The 21,704-nt window shown below is 45.1% G+C and overlaps 1 protein-coding gene across 4 annotated transcripts in view; it reads left to right on the forward strand.

Annotated features, from left to right (window-relative positions):
• The first annotated feature begins 3,000 nt into the window (after positions 1-3,000).
• Positions 3,001-21,704, forward strand: part of PDLIM5 (PDZ and LIM domain 5) — a 258,152-nt gene continuing 239,448 nt past the window's right edge. The window contains exon 1 of one of the 4 annotated variants that reach the window (XM_073601103.1): positions 3,001-3,227. The gene's annotated coding sequence lies outside the window, so the exon portion shown is untranslated. The remainder of the gene's footprint in view (positions 3,228-21,704) is intronic. The other 3 variants (XM_073601099.1, XM_073601093.1, XM_073601087.1) reach the window with 3 other exon arrangements.

Consider the following 21,704-nt stretch of genomic DNA (forward strand, 5'->3'; position numbering starts at 1 on the left):
GCCAGACACAGCACACAGCCACAAACACAATGCCAGCTCCCGAACAGCCCGTCAAGAGAAAGGAAATGGCTGCCATGGAGGTGGATGGGCAGAGCGAGTATCTGCAGCACGGCAACAAAAAAAAATGTACAAGTTCCTCCCAGGGGCCGTAGAGCTGCCAGTCAGTCAAGCTGCATTATCACATAGTGCTCCATTCTGCTCTAATGGACATGTGCTGGGGGCGTTATGGGAGGGGAGGGTCTGCACTGGCACTGATAGAGGGGGGGTCTGCACTGATGAAGGGGGGTCTGAACTGAGGGGGGTCTGCACTGATGAAGGGGGGCTGAACTGAGGGGGTCTGCACTGAGGGGATCTGTACTGATGGAGGGGGGTCTGCACTGAGGAGGTCTGCATTGATGGAGGGGGGTATGCACTAGGGGGTCTGCACTGAGGGCGTCTGCACTGATGGAGGGGGGTCTGCACTGAGGGCGTCTGCATTGATGGAGGGGGGTCTGCACTGCGGGGGTCTGCACTGATGGAGAGGGGTCTGCACTGAGGGGGTATGCATTAATGGAGGGGGGTCTGCACTGAGGGGGTTTGCACTGATGGAGGGGGTCTGCACTGAGGAAGTCTGCACTGATGGAGGGGGGTCTGCACTGAGGGGGTCTGCATTGATGGAGGGAGGTCTGCACTGAGGGGGTCTGCACTGATGGAGGGGGTCTGCACTGAGGGGGTCTGCACTGATGGAGGGGGGTCTGCACTGAGGGGGTCTGCACTGATGGAGGGGGGTCTGCACTGAGGGGGTCTATACTGACTCTGCTGGGGGAACCTGATGCAAGGACGGACTCTGCTGGGGGCACCTGATGCGAGGACGGACTTTGCTGGGGGCACCTGATGCAGGAGGGACTCTGCCGGGGGCACCTGATACGAGGACAGACTCTGCTGGGGACACCTGATGCAAGGACAGACTCTGCTGCGGGCACCTGATGCAAGGACGGACTCTGCTGGGGGCACCTGATCCAAGGACGGACTCTGCTGGGGACCCCTGATGCAAGGACGGACTCTGCTGGGGACCCCTGATGCAACGACAGACTCTGCTGGGGACCCCTGATGCTAGGATGGACTCTGCTAGGGGCACCTGATGCAAGGACAGACTCTGCTGGTGGCACCTGATGCAAGGATGGACTCTGCTTGTGGCAGGCGACGTGGCTAGTGACACGCTCAGGGATCCCACTGATTCAGCATTATGGTGAGTTGAATTATTTAATTTTATATTACAATGTAATGATAGAAATAATGTGCTTCAATCATCCTGACACCATAACAATTATGGTGCCGGGATGATTGAAGCGTTAACACCGGGGTGTTTGGAGTATCTTTATCTGCTGATTGTTAAACTTTCTAGAATACACATATTTCTATTGTTGTGTAGGATCTGGGCCTGCTGTCCTTTCATTCCTCTCCCCCCCTTTCCCTCTCCATCCCTCATTCATCTCAGACTCTAACCACACCCCATTTGAGCCACGCCCATTTAAGCCATGCCAACTATTTCACGTAAACCACGCCAATTTTTCGCAGTGGCGTGCTTAGCGCGCCGCAGTTTTATTTTTTTGCTAAGTCACGCCTACAAACGAATGCCCCACCCCCTAATTATTGTACAGCTCTGCCCCACAGCCAAAAAAGTGTCCCACATATTTTTTTTGCAATGTTGGTAACTATGATATGGAGCAGTGTGAGGTGTATGGCACACATATTGAGCAGTGTGAGGTGTATCGCACACATATTGAGCAGTGTGAGGTGTATCGCACACATATGAAGCAGTGTGAGGTGTATCACACACATATGGAGCGGTATGAGGTGTATCACACACATATGGAGCGGTGTGAGGTGTATCGCACACATATGGAGTGGTGTGTGGGTTTCACACACATATGGAGCGGTGTGAGATGTATCGCACACATAGGGATCAGTGTGAGATGTATCGCACACATATTGAGCGGTGTGAGGTGTATCGCACACATATGGAGCGGTGTGGGGTGTATCACACACATATGAAGCAGTGTGAGGTGTATCACACACATATGGAGCAGTGTGAGGTGTATCGCACACATATGGAGTAGTGTGAGATGTATGGCACACATATGGAGCGGTGTGAGGTGTATCACACACATATGGAGCAGTGTGAGGTGTATCGCACACATATGGAGTAGTGTGAGATGTATGGCACACATATGGAGCGGTGTGAGATGTATGACACACATATGGAGCGGTGTGAGATGTATCGCACACATATGAAGCAGTGTGAGGTGTATCGCACACATCATATGGAGCGGTGTGAGGTGTATCGCACACATATGGAGCGGTGTGAGATGTATGGCACACATATGGAGCGGTGTGAGGTGTATCACACACATATGGAGCGGTGTGAGGTGTATCACACACATATGGAGCAGTGTGAGGTGTATCGCACACATATGGAGTAGTGTGAGATGTATGGCACACATATGGAGCGGTGTGAGGTGTATCACATACATATGGAGTGGTGTGAGGTGTAGCGCACACATATGGAGCGGTGTGAGATGTATGACACACATATGGAGCGGTGTGAGATGTATCGCACACATATGAAGCAGTGTGAGGTGTATCGCACACATCATATGGAGCGGTGTGAGGTATATCGCACACATATGGAGCGGTGTGAGATGTATGGCACACATATGGAGCGGTGTGAGGTGTATCACACACATATGGAGCGGTGTGACATGTATTGCGCACATATGGAGCGATGTGAGATGTATCGCACACATATCAAGCGGTGTGAGGTGTATCACACACATATACAGTATAGAGCAGAGCTGTGTTCATGTGTATGATAAGAGCAGTGCTCCTCTCTGCTTCTCCTCACGCAGAATAGAAAGTGACAGGAACCATGTGAGCTGACTTTTAGCACATAGGAAAGGATTAGTGTTTGTTACATTTCAGTGAGGAGTACACAGGCGCTGCACCTAGCTGGGCGAGGCGTCGTCTGCCCAGGTTCCCTGCACCCTCCCTTGTCAGCAGTACTTTGCCCGCCGCCCTCTTTTCTCTGGGAGGGGTCAGCGGACTGTCCCTGTGAGGTAGACAGAGGAAGAGAACACCCAAGAGAGAGAGAGCAGCTCTCATATAAAACCCGCAGGCGGAAGTTCTACACGAGACAGAACGGCAGAACATTGCAGAGCTGAGTGGCCAGCACACAAGTCCTCTGAGAGGTGGGTGCTCCATGCTATTACTATAGGAAGAAAACTTTGTGTACATTACAAGTGCACAACTCCACTTTGTAATGAGTGTGCATGTATTCTGAACACCCTTGTTGTGCAGGGTGGGGGGTGAATGATTGATTAGCCGTGGGGAATTGTGGGAAGAGGGCAGAAGTCTGCACCCTGCCTGCCCAGACAAGACTGGGAAATGACAGTGATACTCCCCTCCTCCCTGACTTATCACGGACACTAATGGGGAGCAGCCATTGTCATTATCAGCCTGCTGAGCCCAGTCCTGACAGGAATGACTGGAAATCCTCACTCTGTGCTTCATATGTACTTTATATGTAGTCACTTGTATGTTAATAGTTGGGGTTATAATGGGGGGGTTTAGAAGTGGTGTGAGGAAAAATGTAGCAGTGCTTACTAGTCTAAAACCTAGTACACGCTATTAGAAAATCGGAAATATCCGTATTCGGAACGATCGTTGGACTTTTGAGCCGGTTTGCACCAGGACGCGGTACGGAAACCTGCGTTCCGTGCACATTTCACACACCGTGTTCAAAACGCACTTGCAATCTGCGTCAATATTAAGGACACCCCAAACGCAGATTGCACGGTACAAGTTCATGCGATCTGGTTGGAGTGAGTTTCTAAAAGTAATGTATTCGCTACTTTTGGTGCGATTTCAGCACCGCATGTGAATGGCCCAGGAACGCACAGTGTATTCCTGGGCCATTCCTGATGAGAACCGATGTTCTATCAAAATGCCCACCGTCGAAAAAAATGCCTCCAATGGATCTGCGCATGTGCAGCACGCAACGTCACTCCAGCTGATATGTTGATCAGCTGGCGTGATGTCAACACGGCGCATGCACAGATCGTCTGAGGCAGTATCTGACAATGTGCTAAGCGCCGAGAGAGATGAAATTGGCAGATTCTGCCGAACTGTTGCGGGGCGGGTTTTCACTGTATTGAACGGTGCGTTTTCTGTCTGTTGCACGGCGGCTTGAGTGTGTTAAACGGAGGGTTTTGTCTGTGTCTAATGGCCCGTACACACGATCCGAATATCATACGCCAGATCGTATGACTTTTTCCGCTTGCTAGTCGCAAGTAGAAATTGAATAGGTTACTAAAGTCACGAAAATTCTCGTATGACAGAAAAAAAAAAAAAATCGGAAGTGATGTTATGTGTTGCAATGTATTTGTATTGTATTTTCAGACGACAACTGTACTGACTAACGAAAATTGTACAATCTGGTATCATACAAGGAAAATTTTCGTGCTTGTCCGATCGAATATCGGATGTATTATCGTGATCGTCTCTCAAAAGCTCTGTACTAACGATCCGATTATCGTACAATCGCGTTGAAAACGGTATTTTTTTATTTTTTTTTCGGATCGTGTGTACGGACAATTAGGGCGGGTTAAAACCCACACAAAACCCGCCCTTCAACACACCCACAACCCGGCCCGCAATAGCGAGGCAGAATCTGCCAATTCCATTCTCCCTCGGCGCTTAGCAAATCGTGGGATGCTGCCTCTGACGATCTGCGCATGCGCCGTGTTGACGTCACGCCAGCTGACATAGCCGCAGATGAATCGGGGGCATTTTTAGACAGATGGCATTTCTCGATAGAACACTGGCTCTTTCTTTTCGTAAGTACAATGCGTTCGAGAGCCGAGATAAAACTTTCTGAAGAGTCATGTGGGAAACATTTTTTTGCTTGTCATTTTTTTTTTTTATTAGCACAGTGTTCGTCCTATGAAAATCAAATGAACAAGTCTGCACAGGATCAGAAATAAAAGTTTGTCTATGGAGTTGATAGATTGTAGCTACATATGTGGGAAGTTGTCCTCTGTCGTTTGAGAATTAGCGTACCATTTTAGGCATACTCGTTATCAACATGGGATGAGGACACAGAAAAAATGATTTTGATAGTTCGTCCGATTTAAAAATGGCATATACTAGGCTTAATGCTGCATTCACGCTTTTTTTTGATAGCCGGCAGAATCGTGGCAAATCTGCCCGCGATCAAAAAAGCATGAATGCAGCATTAAGCCTCATATGTGCCATTTTAAAATAGGATGAAGGAACCCGGGTGTGACTGATCAATCACACAACGCATATTTCAGATGCCATTCATTTGAATGCCACCTAAAAACGCAGTGCAGTTCTGACGCAATTATCACGCTGCAATCGCAGGAAGCATGTCGCTTAAAAGAAGCTCCTGGACTTTTTTTTTTTGGGCAACAAGCTTCACGTGATGCAGTTTACTGCGATTGAAGCGCAATTTATCGCGACAGAACGGTAACACGTTTTTAGGTGCCATTAAAATTTAATAGCATCTAAAATGTGCATTGTGTGATTTGTCATTTACACCTGAGCGTTTATAATCGCAGGCAGAATCGTGGCAAAGCTGCCCGCGATTCAAAACGCCCAGGTGTGAATGCAGCCTGAAAGGGGTGCACGATTTAGAAAAATGAAATGCCTAGATGGCTGCAGCATCAGTCCAATGTTGAAGCTGCCCTTCTGGCAGCTCTACACCGAGAACTGACAAAGACCACTGATTGCTCAGTTCTCGGGTTAGCTCTGGGTGTAGAGGGGTGACTGTCAGTTACTAGAGTGCCAGACTGGAGAGGGTGGATCCTGACATTATTGTCCAAGTCCCTGCAGAGATTGGAACAGCTCTGTGATGTCAGCCTTAGCCCGCTGTCGGCTGAATCTGGGTAATGGGAGTGCAGAACAAACTGGTATGGATCTTGACAGGAAACGCACACCAAAAAAAAAAAAAAAAACGGCATGGGGTCCCCTTCCCAAGACCATACCAGGTCTGGTATGGATTTTGAAGGTAAACCCCATGCAAAAAAAAAGGCGTGGGGGTCCCCCCCAAAATCCATACCAGACCCTTAGCCAAGCATGCAGCCTGGTAGGACAGGAAATTGAGGGGGGTTGAGGCCTCATGCCCTCAACATGAGGGGGGGTGGGTACTTTGGGACAGGGGGGCTCAGGAAAGGGGGGGGGGGAGAGATCCCGTTACCCCCCCCATGTGAATGAGTATGTAGTGTTACAAAAATCAAGAGATTTTTTTTTTTTTTTTTTTTTGACAAGTCCTTTATTAAAAATTAAGAGTGTCCCCTGTCTTAGCTCCAACGTCAATCACAATGTCTTCTTTCTCTACTTCTTCTGCCGTTGTCTTCTTCCCCTGCTGCTGCCGCTGGGAAAACAAAAAAAAAAGCTCCTCCAGTGTCTGACAGTTCTTGTCTAGCTATGGGGCGTGGCCATGCGGTTACGTCACCCTCATGCCTGTTTTTGTGATGGGGGGGCAGGGTCTCAGGGTGACATCACTTGGCCACATGGCCATGCCTCAGAGCTATATAAGAACTTTCAGGCATCGGAGCTCACAGAACAGCGGGAGCCAGCGTTTGAGGTGGAGCTTTTTTTTTTCGGCGGTGGAGAAAGAAGACATCGGTGGAGGAACATCATTAAGACATCATGATTGACGTTGGAACTACAACGGAGACATTCTTCATTTTTAATAAAGGACTTTTCATAAACCATCTCTTGTTTTTTGTAACCCTGCACTGCATTATTTATTTATTTTTTTGATTCAGGAGGGGGTGGCGCTCGCTTGGTCCCCCCCCCCCCCTCCTTTCCTGACCCGCTGGGCTGGTATGGATTTTGGGGGGTCTGGTATAGTTTTGGAAGGTACCCCATGCATTATTTTTATTTTGCCGTGGGGTTCCCTATCAAGATCCATACCAGACTCAAAGGGGCCCGGTATGGATTGGGGGGGATTTTACATTGCTAACATTGCATACACTTCTTCTCCGGGCACAAGTTGCATGCCGCAAATCGGATCAGTTAAGATGATCCGACTTGGATGTGACTTCCATTCAAACCAAAGGCCTGAAATTGCGCCCAAGTTGGACCAAAGTAGTGCAGAAACCTTTTTCAAAGTCGAACCGTTACAAGTCAGACCAGTTATGGGGAACCATTGATTTTGACATGTCCTGCTCTCGAAGTCAGAGCGCATGTCGGACCAGTGTGAACAGCTCTTTAACCTGGAAGCTGATTGGTTTCTACACAGAGCTGCACCAGATTTTGCACTATCGAGTTTTAGTAAATCAATCCCATAGTGATGAGCTGCAGCAAGTCATGCTGTGGTCCACAGACCTAAATGACTTCAATAGAGTTTAAAAAAAAAAAAAAAGTTGAAGAAAAAAAACTTAAACCGTGCACTGCATTCTGACAATGCATCACTCCTACATAGTAGGCACAAACTTGTATGCTATTTAGCATGTAGGCTGGTGTGAACAAGCCCCAAAAATAGTTTTGCACATCTGATGGTTTGTTGACTGCCCCTCTTCTACACTGAAGCTGACAGTTGACCATGTGACCAGACCAGATTGCTTTTACAAAAGACAAGTATAGAAATCTTTCTTTTACAGGGTAGATAAGAATAGAGTTTTTAGAAGGGGGTGGGAGAAGATTTCAGCCTGGTTAGGAATAGGCTAGACTTTCACTTTAATGCTTTAGGCTCCATTCACGCTAGCATGACTCCAAAGATGCATGATTTCCAGTGCAACTTTGGATTATGACTTTGACGCCACTTTTAGTGTGATTTTACATTCTCTGGACCTAAGTCGCACCAAAGTAGTGTAGGCACCTTTTCAAAATCACTGTGACTTCATCGCACTGATCTGAACGGGTGCCATTAAAAAGCGGCAGTGTGATTCTCATGGGCGTTGGAACCTATACAGAATGAGCAGACTTTTTCCTGCAAAATGCAGTGTTTTCCATGTAATAGACTTCAATTGACCCGCATCCAAAACATTTTTACCGCGATTTATCCAGTTTTATTAAATCAACCTCTGTGCGTTTGAACTAGTCTTAGGCTTGATTCACATCTATGCAGGTTGCTTTTGAGCCTTTCTGCAGTGCTTTTTGCTGTGCTTTCTGCATTTTTGTAATCGATTTTACCACAATTTGCGTGTGTGGTGTGTTTTTTTTTTTTTTTTTTTTTTTTTTTTTAAATCTTACATTCACTGTATATAGCTGGTCGCTAAGGACAGGGCCAGGAAGCCGGCTACCGCATCCTTAACAATCGATGAGTCATAAGCTATTGTCGGGCTTCCCCCGCTGATAGCTGAATGTAAAGAAAAAAAATTGCCAGCTTTTTTTTTTTTTGGTGTCTGTCAATTTCTAGAATTATTCTGGTCACCAGTGTCCCTGAGAATAAGGCCTCTTTCACACGGGGCAGATCAGTCATGATCCGCCCCGTGAACATCCGCTTGCTCAGCGGGGATAGCTCCGCCGATCCCCGCTGAGCAGGAAGATGACAGGTGCATCGCTGCACACTGTGCAGCGACGGACCTGTCAGAGCGCCGCTCTCCCCTATGGGGGGATCGGATGATGACGGTCCGTAGTGTCCGTCGTCATCCGATCCGAAAACGGAGGAAAAAGTAGGTTTTTCCTCCGTTACACTTTTCGGATCGGAGCGGGTCGGATGTCAGCGGACATGTCACCGCTGACATCCGACGCTCCATAGGGATGACTGTATGTCCGTTTTTCATCCGAAAACGGATGGATGAAAAACGGACATACGGATCATCCGTGTGAAAGAGGCCTTAAAGTGAGGATAACTCCAAAAGATTTAAGTTGCCAACAGAAATCGAGAGGAAACCTTCCAATCGGGACACTTGTTCCCATAACCACTGTCTAAGAGAGGATTTCCCTCATATTCAAAAATTAATCTCACTTCCTGTTGAGTCTATGGTACAGGAAATGAAGGGAAATCTCTTTGAATTTTTTATGGTATTTCTATCTTAAGCCATCGCTCTCAGATATTTTAAATTTTCTATTTTAATGTCTAATTTCTGAAAATGAATACACACATAGTCATTTACTGGCTGTCTTACTTGTTCGCCTGTTCCAAAACAGTCAGAGCTTTTCCAATGACTTCCTGTCAGACTGGCCACATTATTTTTCTTTAATTGTGCTAACAGTGCTGAGCTGGAACTTTGGCTTCAGAAAGGAAGTTCCACACATAATGTTACAGGCAGCTTTGTGATATCTAGCAGAAGGGAAATGTGCGTGCTTTTTAATTGGCAGCAAAATCAGTGGGCGATGGAAAGGAGTCAAAAGGGCAACAGACGTGACAGATGAAAATGTCTTCCTTTTTGCCTTTGAAAACATTTGAGAAATGAATATTGGAACGAGGCATGCTACAGAGACAATTCATAACAGGTGTGCCCTGTTAGGCTTTTCTTTTAAAAGTTCATAAAAAAAAAAAAAAAAAAAAAAAAAAAAAAAAGCATACTTCTATTTTTCTCTAGCCATTCTAATTGTAGTATGATACTTATGGTATGGCAAGGAAAGGATCAGCAGACTGTTCATAAAATGCTCCAAGTGTCTGCCTTTGAAACTCGTTTGTGTGCAACTTTTTTTTTTTTTTCACTCGGTAGTAGCACTTTCTCCTATTTTATAGCTTAACAGCCCATATAATATATGTTGAGCACAGACAGAGAAGCGAAGGGCAGATAGTGGGTGTGTGTAGTTTCATAATCCTTTTGGCATAGAATGACTAGGAATGAATTCAGCTGAACAATATTAACCCTGTACTTAACAAAGGTATGTGATGGTGCTGTTGTTTTGCATTCATTTGGTTTAGTTGGGAAGTTTGTTCTGGGCCTACAATACAAGATCACTTGCCAAGGCAAGAATAAAATCGCCTTTTTTATATTGATGGTATTTGATATTGGTTTCATCTGAATAATTTACAGTTAGAAATTATAGCTAGAAGCTCTCACTGTTGAAAAGCAATACAACATTTCAGAAGAGACTTCAGGAACTTCAAATGTACAGTCTGGAGGAAAGAAGGGGGAAGGGCGAGATGCAACTGAATCCTTTAAATACATCAAAGAGGGTGAATAAGGTTCAGGAGGGCAGTTTTTTTTTTTTCAATATGAAGCTAGGATCAAGACCATGGGGACATGACTAGCAAGAGGAAAGTTCAAAACTGATCCTAGAAAGTATTTTCTGAAAGGGTAGTTAATCGACTCACTAACTCTGCTGGAGGAAGTATTAACTGTATTGGATTCAACCATCATTCAAACATAAATCTATACTCAAAAAAATTGTCCACTCACAGAGCATGGCTCAGGCCCCCACTCTCTCCCCATTGGCTCACTGGCTGTGTTTGAGAGCAGCAGGAGCCAAATGCTCCCATTGCTATGTGAGCCAATAAGGAGAGAGAGGCGCTGCTCTCATGCACATCGCTGGATCAAGATGGGGCTCAGGTAAGTATAAGGGGGAGTGGGGGGCTATAGAGATGAACCCAGAAGGTTTTATACCTTAAAGGGATTGTAAAGGTAGGTTTTTTTTATCCTAATGCATGTGCATTAAGATACAAAAAAAAAAAAAAACCTTCTGTGTGCCTTAGCCCCCCTCAGCTCCTTCAATACTTACCTGAGCCCCATCTCGATCCAGCAATGTCCACGAATGCCTCAGTTGTCTCCCTCCTGATTGGCTGAGGCACAACAGCGGCACCATTGGCTCCTGCTGCTGTCAATCTCGGTTAGCCACTGAGGAGAGAGGGGTAGGGCCTAGGCGTGGCTCTGTGTCTAAATGGATAGACGGAGCTGCGGCTCGGGTGCCCCCATAACAAGCTGCTTGCTGTGGGGGGCACTCAACAGAAGGGAGGGGCCAGGGACCCAAAAAAAGGAGGATCTAGGCTGCCCTGTGCAAAACCACTGCACAGAGCAGGTAAGTATAACATGTTTGTTATTGTAATAGGAAAAAAGAACAACTGCAGTCCGCTTACATAATTTGTAATAAAAACATCTTTGCCATTCTGAAGCTTCCCTCCAACCACTTTGCATATTATTTTATATATACTGTGATTCTGTACTTGCCAAATATGCTGCAGAAATCTCCCTCCACTGAGTTTGGCTGCAACCATTTTAACTGTGGGCAACTGAAGCTGCTGTCTGTTCACTTCCTGGATTTACACACACAGAGGCACACCTCCAGCTCTGCAACTCTCATTGGCCCTCTTATGACTCATCCCCCCCTCCCTTCCTGCCAAACTCTTGAGAGAGCTGTGCATGATGTCATAAGCCTAGGCTAATGACCTGACAAACAGGAAGTGGGCTGTATAAGGTATTTGCTGGCAGAAAAAAAATGTTTTACTGTCCAAAGTTAAAACAACAAGGGCAGAAGATTTAATAGATGGAAAGTTTAAAAAAATGGCTGAAGGTCCAATTTAAAGAAGTCCAGCCTGAGCTTGTTTTCCTGTACTTCGCCTATGGGTTAAAGGAGTGCAATTCGTTTTGTACTCTTGGGAGCCTGCTCTCTGCTGACGTCACAGGAATCAGTCCAGGCACCGCGCCATCATGGCAAGTCGGGATCTGGACTGATACCCGTCTCAGCGAGCCGCTAGGAGCCTGAGACGGCCGCTCCCGTCCAGTGCTTCAGTGAGCGTGGAGGAGCAGAGCGGAGAGCTGCTGATTTGACAGTTAGCAGCTTTCTGCTCGGGAAGCTGAGAGAACTGAGCCATTGGCGGTGTTCGATCGCTCAGTTCTCAGTGCAGGGGCAGCGGGGGACAGATGCTGCATCCACCTAGGTGAGTATGATTATGGGGAAAAAAAATCTACTTCTCTCTTAATTAGGGGTGCAAGGGATCAAAAAACTCATGGATCGGCTCAATCCTTGGATCAGAGTCATGGATCGGATCATTTTTGGATCAGCAAAAAAAAAGACAAATCTTGTTACACCCACCGGAGTTTTAGATTTAACAGCTATTTTCAACACAAAACGGAGCTTATATGCATAAATACAGTATTTGTAGATCGGATGGACTGTTTAGATGTTAAATTTTAAAAGTAGCAGCAAACCTGCTGACCTTACATTGTTGCTAATGTGACAGAACACCTCTGATTTTCACATTTAACATCTAAACAGTCTGTCCGATCTACAAATACTGTATTTATGCATATAAGCTCCGTTTTGTGTTGAAAATAGCTGTTAAATCTAAAACTCAGGTGGGTGTAACAAGATGTCCGCTTGCCCCCTTCTCACTCGTTCATTACAGTACTGTGTTGGGGTGTAGCAAGATGGCGACGAAATGTCACTTCCTGGTGAGACAGCGGCCGCCACCGGGTGTACCAAGATGGCCGAAGCCGCGGCCTTTCCTATGGCCGAGGCCACGGAGCGCTCCGCGGGTGTGCCGATCCGCGGAGGTTGACCCGTACGGATCACGGATCAGTGACGATCCGTTGCACCCCTACTTTTAATGCATAGAATGCATTAAGGTTAAAAAAAAAAAAAAATTAAATCTTCTGCCTTTAGAACCACTTTATCACTTTATCACATTCATCTTCTGCACCCGGGTTCCTTGTCAGCCACATTCATGTAGACTTTTTTTCCTAATGGAACTAAACAGAAGCTGACTGAATACTGCATGCATACAGTAGATGTCGTGTGACACTTGAAGCAAATTGGTAGGATAGTGGAACTTTGAAGCAATGACTGAATCAATTGACCCCATAAAGATTGCACTTGGAAATCCAAGTGAGCATTGTTTGGATGCAAAGGCTGTCTACCAGTTACAGGCAGTCCCTGGGTTACGAACACATTAAGGACTGTAGGTTTGTTCGTAAGTGGAACACTGCTTGTAAGTGTATCTTCTGCCTGTGCAGGGATGTGGGGTGTTCCGGCGTCAGCCTGTGCAGGGATGTGGGGTGTTCCGGCGTCCGCCTGTGCAGGGACGTGGGATGTTCCGTCGTCCGCCTGTGCAGGGACGTGGGATGTTCCGTCGTCCGCCTGTGCAGGGACGTGGGATGTTCCGTCGTCCGCCTGTGCAGGGACGTGGGATGTTCCGTCGTCCGCCTGTGCAGGGACGTGGGATGTTCCGTCGTCTGCCTGTGCAGGGACGTGGGATGTTCCGTCGTCCGCCTGTGCAGGGACGTGGGATGTTCCGTCGTCCGCCTGTGCAGGGACGTGGGATGTTCCGTCGTCCGCCTGTGCAGGGACGTGGGATGTTCCGTCGTCCGCCTGTGCAGGGACGTGGGATGTTCCGTCGTCCGCCTGTGCAGGGACGTGGGATGTTCCGTCGTCTGCCTGTGCAGGGACGTGGGATGTTCCGGCGTCTGCCTGTGCAGGGACGTGGGATGTTCCGGCGTCTGCCTGTGCAGGGACGTGGGATGTTCCGGCGTCCGCCTGTGCAGGGACGTGGGATGTTCCGGCGTCCGCCTGTGCAGGGACGTGGGATGTTCCGTCGTCCGCCTGTGCAGGGACGTGGGATGTTCCGGCGTCTGCCTGTGCAGGGACGTGGGATGTTCCGGCGTCTGCCTGTGCAGGGACGTGGGATGTTCCGGCGTCTGCCTGTGCAGGGACGTGGGATGTTCCGGCGTCTGCCTGTGCAGGGACGTGGGATGTTCCGGCGTCTGCCTGTGCAGGGACGTGGGATGTTCCGGCGTCTGCCTGTGCAGGGACGTGGGATGTTCCGGGCGCTTCTGGGGCTCTTCTGGCCATGCAGTACATGAAGTACTGTAGTGTGGAATATGGCAAGATAGCTGCTCGGAGGTATCCAGGACCAGCATTGAGCACAAACAGCCGGCGTTGAGGCTGTTTGTAAGTAGGAGTCGTATGTAAGTCAGGTGTTCATAATTCGGAGACTGCCTGTATAAGCACATCAAGCATAATCTGCTTGACATCGGGTCCAAATATAGTGCTAGTTTTCAAAGAATTCACACTGTTTGCTTTATCCTTATATGAATCTTAGCCAGGTGCCTGACTGCATTATTGGTTTTGTGTTTTCATCAACTTGACTTTTGTTTTATTGAAGATGATTAGCCAACGTGCTCACAGTAGCTTTCATAGTCAAGAGAAACCACAAGAATCCCTTAGTGGCTAGTGTTATGTATTTACGCTACAAACTGGTGCTGAAGTGAACAGACTAGAGTTACAGTAAGGATCTTCTGTTTCATGAGCAGCAGTTTTGGGCTAACTTGTGGAAAAACATTTTAGATATACAAACTGTGAATTAATTTGAGAAAGCATGATTTTGTTTTTACCCAGGCTGAATTTGTGCCTTTTATACTTGCAAGAAAAGTAGTTTCTAAGTGGGTTTAAATGTAGTTTCTGCATAATAACAATGAGAAAAGTGAGCATGTAGGATTTCTTGCAGTTTATAGTGTTGAAACAGAGGGTGTGGCTATTGGTTATGCAAAACAGTAAGTAGGGTTAGAAAGTAGTGCAGTCATATTCTACATATTCCCAGTCTGTCAACCTGCATTCATACTTGTGTGGTCCAAAAATCATGAGAATTTGCGAATGTATTGTGCATTCTGGGCATTCATCGCTGAATGCTTGGGGCCCTAAATGCATTTACCACTTGGTACAGCGTTCAGTCTCAGTGCATTTCAGCCTGCCATTGACTTTTACAACCCAAAACCATCTGGGCTGGATGCTGCATCTGTACCTCCTGGGCACACGAAAATGCTGGGGTTGCTCCCGAGCGTCTCAGAGTGTCTCTGGCGCCCCCGCACCTCTGGCCACATGCAGTACTGCATAGACAATCCGTGGCTGTGGAATGGATTATCTGAGTTTCCATTACTTCCTCGCTTTGATATACCAGTGCTTTGGATTACAAGCATTCTTCTGGAACAAATTCTGCTCGTAATTCAGGTTACTACAGTACTTATTACACACTGTTTTTTGATTAACATCATCCCTTCACTTTATGTATATGGATGATGGCAAAAATTATAATTTAAAACAAAATCCCTTTTTTCATAATCAATATATAGCTGTCATGTCACCCATCTCTGTTCTCAGCTCATCTGCAAGGAAACATTGGCGGCAGGAGACTAAAAAACAAAAACCAGCGTTTAAGATACAAAGGAAAAATACATAATTAATATCCAATGTTTTTTAAATCGTCATACAAATGTATTTTACATGTTTTTTTCACACACAAAAAAAAGTGATTTGGGCTCTCTAGCCGGTTCCCTACCGGCTCCTGTACTTTTACGTCGGCAGAATGGCACGGCTGCGCAAAGTAACGTACCCGTACATTACTTTGAATTTGCCGCCGTGTGCGCGCGCACCTGCCGCGATCTCCGTGAGTCGGGTCGCGGGTCCCGCGGACTCGATCGCTGCGTGCATATCCGCGATCGCCTCACGGAGAGGACGAACGGGGAGATGTAGTTGTAAACAGCATCTCCCCGTTCTGCCTAGTGACAAGTGTCACTGGATCTCTGCTCCGATGACAGGGAGCAGAGATCCAGTGACACTTGTCACTAGGCAGAACGGGGAGATGCTGTTTACAACTACATCTCCCCGTTCGTCCTCTCAGTGACGTCACACACCAGCCCATCCCCCTGACAGTAATCACTCCCCTAGGACACACTTAACCCCTCCCCGCCCCCTAGTGGTTAACCCCTTCACTGCCAGTGTCATTTATACAGGAATCAATGCATTTTTATAGCACTGATTGCTGTATAAATGACAATGGTCCCAAAAATGTGTAAAAAAAAATGTCTGCCATAACGTCGCAGTCACAATAAAAATCGCTGATCGCCGCCATTACTAGTAAAAAAAGATTATTAATAAAAATGCCATAAAACTATCCCCTATTTTGTAAACGCTATAACTTTTGCGCAAACAAATCAATAAACGCTTATTGCGATTTTACCAAAAATATGTAGAAGAATATGTATCGGACTAAACTGAGGGGAAAAATTTTTTTTTTTTTTTATATATTTTTGGGGGATAATTATTATAGTAAAATGTAAAAAAATAATGCGTTTTTTTTCAAAATTGTCGCTCTTATTTTGTTTATGGCGCAAAAAACATAAATCGCAGAGGTTATCAAATACCACCAAAAGAAAGCTCTATTTGTGGGAAAAAAAGGACGTCAATTTTGTTTCGGAGCCACGTCACACGACTGCGCTATTGTCAATTAAAGCGACGCAGTGCCGAATCGCAAAAAACGCTCTGGTCAGGAAGGGGGTAAATCCTTCCGGGGCTGAAGTGGCTAAGGGGAGGTTCTACCAAACGCAGCCTGTTTCATGCCCCTCCAGCCTGTGCCTATTGTTTGTATGTGGATACAATTACAGGGAGGTGATGCCTCCATCAATAAACATGTAATATCATGCCTCTAATGTGTTTAGTGAGCATGGAGGGAGTGGGCTGTCATTGATAGAGGTATATACTGTAAGCCCACGTGTGACTCTATAGTCATGTGGTCTTCACAGATAAGAAAAGGGAAGAAGTGAACAGCTTAGAAGCTGGAGCATGCTCAGTAGATGTGGCAACGGCTGGTCTACACAATCTCAGGCTGCAACAGGGACAGTGAACAGCAGGATTTTTTTGTAGAATACAGAATATAAATCCTATAGTCACTGAGTATGAACAGCAAGTAATATAGCGTGTACTGACCGTTTTTAATGTTGTGGGTTTAATGACTTTTTAGGAAGGAACCATACACTTTAAAAGATCTATATGTTTCCTTAGTACGTTAAGAGCCAGTTCACACCAGATGCAGTTCCATTCAGTTCCGCACGCTTTTTTTCTGCACAAAATGCATGCACAGTGTTTTCAGTGTATTCCAATGGCTCTAGTTCACACCATGCAGTCAGTTTCCGGTGCAGAAACTGACCGGAAACTGCATAGTGTGAACTAGAGCCATTGGAATACATTGAAAACACTGTGCATGCATTTTGTGCAGAAAAAAAGGGTGCGGAACTGCGTCTGGTGTGAACTAGCACTAAAGCTACTGAAACCATTACAATGCAGTAAACAGACAGTTCATTCTGATACAGCTACAGCATCAAACCTTGTTCAGTGTCACTTTTTTTTTTTTTTTTTTTTTTTTTTTTTTTATCTGTGCTTCTCTTATTACCCTTCTATATTTATCCATCCCCTAAAATATTTTGTCTTTATTTAGGTGTACACTTAACATTTGTATTAATGGCACTTGAGGAGATTATTTTCGAGTACCTTAATTTTGTTGGCAGGACATCCTATGTTTCCTGGACCAGACCCCTTACAGTCACAGAGCCTGTGTGTCTTTTTTTCATTGCCTAGTTTCCAGCACTACAGAATACAGAAGCTGTGAGGAGCTAAAAAAAAATCATTAGGAAGTCTCAAACCAAAAAAGTGTTTTCAAAAGATATTTGGTAAGGAACATAGATACTTGAATAATGTGCTTGGAAGCAAGTGGGAGGGGGAAGTAAAATTGCAGTCATTTATTGTCTTGTAAACCAGTTGTTGGAATGGCTTTGTGGAACATTTCAGCTACTGTTATCTGCTGAGATATTACTGAAAATGGCAGCTAGACATGATATGTGTTGGAAACAGTAATTGCACAGATATATTGCTGTAATAGGCTGGTGGCCTTTTTAATGAGGATTCTTGAAACAATGTGGCAAAGTTGGGAAATGCACTGTTAAAAAAAAAAAAAAAAAAAAAAAAAAAATTCCCGTAATGCTTGGTTTAGATTTGGGGAATGTAAGTTAATGGAAGCAAGTTTATTTTAATTAATCAGCACTGATGTGCTCTGTCTGCAGAGCACAAGTTCCTGGATCACAGACAATGTTGGCTTCATGTGCATTGCTTCGGTTCTGCATTAATTACCCTTAGGCTTCTAAACAAAAAAAGATGTCTTTACAGATGCATCTTCCTGCCTGGTGCCAGTACCATAGATCACATGTGTTTTTTGTGTAAATATACTCTGCATTTATCTTAATAATGCTATCTGTGGTCCTCCTAAATTCAGCAGAGAGCATATCTCAACAAGCAAAGGTACTCTGGCCCATGTGAATTGTGCCAGATGAAATGAGCTGCAGCGAAGACTAGTGTTGACTATTTATTATTATTCTTATTTTTGAACGCTGCTGCTGGTAAACGGGACGTTCAGAGGCGGTTGGCTGCTTTTTTTTCAGCTACCCCTGAATTCATCCAGTGTTATCTTATGTGAACATGTACACAGGTTCGTTTAATGTCGTTTTTAGGCAGTTGAGTTTTTAGAGGCCTTTTTTGGAAAGCAAAAAAATTAGTTCATACGCTGAGCTTAGAGGCATTTCAAGCGCTAAATGCGGTAACTCGCGTTAAGCTGCGTTTCGTTTACAGGCGTTTTTCATTTTTGGCTATTTAAAAAAAAAAAAAAAATGAATAATAATTTTTTTTCTAACACGGCATGTAAACGTGGCAAAACAGATGTTTTAATCGTGGGTTACTATCCGTCAAGTTAAATCGTTCAGGAGTGGTTGTAAAAACATCCCATGTACATTAAGCCTTAGGAAGACTTTGGGAACCAGACCATGCACCTGCAGCTCCTTGGTAGCTGATTACTTCCCTCCCAGCATGCCTCTTCCTACCTACCTTCCAAGCAGGAAGAAGCCAATATGGTGCCTGAGATGCATGGGACCCACTGCTAACTGCCTACAGCTACAGGACTTCCTTCTACCGCTCTCAGCTGAGCAGCCTCAGGATCTGGCTACACAAGATACAAGCTTTAGAAATGAAACTGGGCACACAGACCAGGGGCTCGAGTCCATGGACAAGCCGCTCACTCAGTCAGCAGTGGCCTGCCATCCAGCTCTGCTAGCGTACCCTGATTTCAGAGCCTTTTTGTCCACTTTTACCACTAAACTGGGCATGGAACTTTTAACCCAGATGATGCAACAAGTTATAAGAGATGGGTTTCTGTGAAGTGAATAATGTACTGCACTTTTGTTTCTGTATGTGCTGTTCTTCTTCGTCTCTCCTCCTCTCCCTCTGTCTTTCTTGCCAGAATTTAATGGAGGGAGGTTTAATTTTAGGAGGTGACCTCAACATGGTCCTCAACCTTCTTTTAGACACCTGGTGGTCTTCAACTCCTCTCTTGTACTCCTAATTTGGGTGAGTCAAAGAAGCCTTCCAATCTCTATCCGGTCCATGTGTGGTGAATACAACATCCCAGTATTCGTGACCATTTTCTATTCAGAACCACACCACAGCTATTCCAGCTTGCCTACATACTAACATCTCAATCCCTACTTCCATATGTTATGAAAACTCTCATTGCGACCCAGACTATATATATATATATATATATATATATATATATATATATATATATATATATATATATATATATATATATATATATATATATATAATATATATTTGTACCATGCTCTGACTGCTCTAGACATTAACCTAGGCACTTCCTTGCCCAAGGCATGGTCCTTTGAAACGTAGACTCCTTGATCCAGGAAGGCACTCTGCAACGTGAATTGTCTATGGCCCTTACACAAGTTTTTAAAGACAATGACACTACTGATGTTTTCCCACTCTCTGTGGGAAACCCACAAATGTGTGATGAGGGGTAAATTTATTCCAAAAGGCATCAGAAATGAAAAAAAAGCTTCCCAGCTCCAAAAACAACTTGACCTTATAACATGGCTGAAAAGCCTACACAAAAAGTCTCTCTCCCGATCCATGGCCTTAAAGTGGTTGTAAACCTCAGACATGAAATAGGAACAAAGCATATCCCTGTATAGTGTGTATTTTGTCTTAATTGGAAGCACTGTATCATTTCTGTCTGCTGCTTTGCTATCAGCATGTATAACTTCTGACAAGTTTTTTCCTGACACCAAAATTACGGGTAATGGGGAGGGATCGCCCACGCACAGCCTGTGATTGACAGCTTAAGCTTTGTTGCTGTGTGAAGGGGTCGGTGTTCCTTCCCACCAACCAGCTTTCAGAGCTCTCCTCACTGCCCTCTACATACAATTGACTTCTGTTGAATGGGTGATCCCACACGCTGATCCCTGCTGGACTGGTTACATTTTGTCAGTGCATGACCATGTTTTGGACACTGAGTAGGGACATGCTGGTTCCTGCTCAATGTCTCCACAAACAGTGAAGGAAATGTAAGGGTGACAATCCCAGAACATGTAACTTTTTATTAATGGCAGTTCTCATACTTTGTTTAGTGTGTGAGATTATATTCTATAATGATATATATGATATTTGTATGTGTTCTATGTATTCCCATTAGCTGCAGATGGGTGCTCCTGGCAAAAATCCCTGCAGTGTCTGCTTCATAGCCACTGGAAACTCTATTGAACCAGCTATCTTCTGGTGTTGTGAAGGTTAACAGCGGCTGCTACAGAGAAAAATTGCCTGTTTGCCCATCCTCTTCACCATTTACAGAACTCCTACTATTGTCTCACAATATTGTGTTCTGTGAATCGAGGATGAGTTGCTTAGTGACCGGATCTCTTCCACTCAGTTATGGTGAGCGCCATCATTTTTCTTTATAGCAGCCCCTGTTAACCATTGGGAAACAGACACTTGGGGCTACAAAAAAAAGTTGCTGCATGGATAATTTTTTAGCAGAAGCAGCCACTTACAGCAGGATACACATACCTAATCTGTTTGGTGCTGTATTCATCCCCCCCCCCCCCAAAAAAAAAAATAAAATCATAAATTGCTAAACCCTACCTTGCCATGTGAATTTGAAAAGTCATGAATGGGTTAACCTTTATGGGAACTTGCTTACATTTTGTATATACATATTCATTGTATACACACAATTGCATAATATGGTGTTCAGCTCAGTGTTGTACTGCATTGTTACTTGAGGTAATAATGCTGATGATAAAAATGTTTTGTGTAGGATAAGGGATCTCCAACCTTTTCAGTACAAGGGCCACATCGTATATTTTTCAAATAGTTTGTGGGCTGAAAAAAAGTTGGTTTATGAATGAATGCTTACATTTAAATGACGGAGTCCCCCCTCCTTAGCTGGCCATGCACTCATCAAAATTCACAATTGACTTCAGTCAAGGCTAGCTACACACTGTTCCAAATGTTGTCCCTGCTGAACCGTATGAAAGCAGTGTGATCGACTTCTGTTGAAAGGCTGTCCTGAAAAACCTTTCTCGATCTATGGCTGACAGCTGCGGGTGATGCTGTCGGGATACAATCCGGCAGAGGACCATTTTGATTTTATATTTTTTTTCAGTTTACTGGATGAATGACCAGCTTTACCTTTCAGACAGCAGAGCGAGCAGTAGGGTGGAAGCTGGGAGGCAAATTGGGTCTAATAATAGATGCATCAGCCTCTCTGTATTTGGTAAAATAATGTAGAAGGCTGTGGTTTTGAGACCAATGTGATAGAGCAAACAGCTTATTCAATGTATCAGTATTGAATATCTGCTTATTTTAAACTTTTCCAGAAAAGGTAAATACAGGCGGTCCCCTACTTACAAACGGAGGGAGACAACAGGAAGTGAGATGAAATCTACCCCTAGGAAGGGAAATTCACTCCTGTAAGAGTTAATATGGGAAAAATGTACCTCCACTGATGCTTTATCACCAGTCCATGTTTCCTAACAGCCCAAAATTTTCAAAATCCAATTCTCTTTGGGACAGAAAGTGAGGTGAAATCTTCTGAACAGGGGCACAGACAGCAAAACAAATGTTACAGG

This window comes from Aquarana catesbeiana, linkage group LG01 (assembly GCF_042186555.1).
Source record: "Aquarana catesbeiana isolate 2022-GZ linkage group LG01, ASM4218655v1, whole genome shotgun sequence".
Lineage (NCBI taxonomy): Eukaryota > Metazoa > Chordata > Amphibia > Anura > Ranidae > Aquarana > Aquarana catesbeiana.